Here is a 1,714-nt window from a genome sequence, read left to right on the forward strand (position 1 = left end):
TATGGGATCATTATGGGGTTATTATGGGATTATTATGGGGTTATTATGGGGTTATTATGGGGTTATTATGGGATGGCTATAGGATCACTATGGGGTTATTATGGGGTTATTATGGGGTTATTATGGGGTTATTATGGGATGTCCCCCCCCCCCAGATCGCTCCCCAGACCTGGACAACTTCTCGGAGGAGGAGGAGGAGAGTTTCTCCTCGGAGCAGGACGGCAGCGACGACGCCATTCAGGGGCAGGTGGGCCCCCCCCCCATAGGATCTCTTTGATGAAGAGGAGGAGCTGCCCAAGAGGAAGAAGACGCAGCGGAAGCTGCTGGCGGCCGCAGGGAGGGTGAGGGCTGGGGGGGGTCCTGTACGTTCCTTGTCTCCCCCCCTCCCGGCCCTGGGACCCCCCTGGTGTCCCCTTTATTCCCCCCCAAAGCTCTGGGACCCCCCTGACCCCCCCCCATGTTTCCCCCCTGCAGCAGCCCAACATCAAACAGAAGTTCGTGGCGCTGCTGAAGAGGTTCAAAGTGTCGGAGGAGGTGGGGGGGGACATTGATGTGCTATGGGGGTGATGGGGGGTGATGGGGGGGGGGCATTGATGTGCTATGGGGGTGATGTGGGGGGGGGCATTGGTGACATGGGGTGGCACTGGGGCTTGGGGTGCCATATGGTGCCATGAGGCACTATGGGGTGGCAATGGGGTGTCCTGGGGTAACAACTGGGGTGTCATGGGGTGATATGGGGTGTCCTGGGGTGATAATGGAGTGATATGGGGTCTCATGGGGTGACAAGTGGGGTGATAATGGGGTGTCATGGGGTGTCATGGGGTGTCATGGGGTGATCATGGGGTGATATGGGGTCTCAAGGGGTGATATGGGGTCTCATGTGATGACAATTGGGTTTTCCTGGGGTGATATGGGCTGTCCTAGGGTGATATGGGGTGTCCTGGGGTGATAATGGGGTGTCATGTGATGACATTTGGGTGTCCTGGGGTGATATGGGGTTCCCTTTGGGACGCCGTGTAGTACCGTGCATTACCTTGTTTCACCACTGGGTGGCGCTGTGCATGCAGTACCGTGCATTACCTCGTTCCACCACACGGTGGCGCTGTAGGCGCTGTGCATGTAGTACCATGCATTACCTTGTATCACCACTGGGTGGCGCTGTAGCCGTGTAGTACCGTGCATTACCATGTTCCACCACACGGTGTCGCTGTAGGCGCTGTGCATGCAGTACCGTGCATTACCTCATTTCACCACTGGGTGGCGCTGTAGCCGTGTAGTACCGTGCATTACCTCGTTCCACCACACGGTGTCGCTGTAGGCGCTGTGCATGGAGCGCGTCTCGCGGATGCGGGCGGTGGAGGACCTGGACCTGGCCGAGGACCTGGACGAGCTGTGCGCGTCCCTCGGTCTGTCCAACCCCAGCGACAGCGGCGCCGACATCGACGACACCGACAGTGTCATCAGCACCCCGAAACCCAGACTCAGGTCACAATGAGGAGCCCATAGAGCCCATAGAGCCCATAGAGCCCATAGAGCCCATATATCCCCCATAGAGCCCATAGACCCCATAGAGCCCATAGACCCCATAGAGCCCATAGACCCCATAGAGCCCATAGAGCCCATAGACCCCAATGGACCCCATAGAGCCCATAGACCCCATAGAGCCCATAGAGCCCATATCCCCCCCATAGAGCCCATAGAGCCCATAGAGCCC

The 1,714-nt window shown here is 58.2% G+C and overlaps 1 long non-coding RNA gene across 1 annotated transcript; it reads left to right on the plus strand.

Moving 5' to 3' along the window:
* The first annotated feature begins 263 nt into the window (after nucleotides 1-263).
* Nucleotides 264-1,508, plus strand: LOC107307699. Its single transcript, XR_001552484.2, has 3 exons — nucleotides 264-341; nucleotides 475-534; nucleotides 1,319-1,508. It is a non-coding gene; the product is annotated as an uncharacterized LOC107307699 (long non-coding RNA).
* Nucleotides 1,509-1,714: the final 206 nt, after the last annotated feature.

This window comes from Coturnix japonica, unplaced genomic scaffold, assembly GCF_001577835.2.
Source record: "Coturnix japonica isolate 7356 unplaced genomic scaffold, Coturnix japonica 2.1 chrUnrandom790, whole genome shotgun sequence".
Taxonomy (NCBI): domain Eukaryota; kingdom Metazoa; phylum Chordata; class Aves; order Galliformes; family Phasianidae; genus Coturnix; species Coturnix japonica.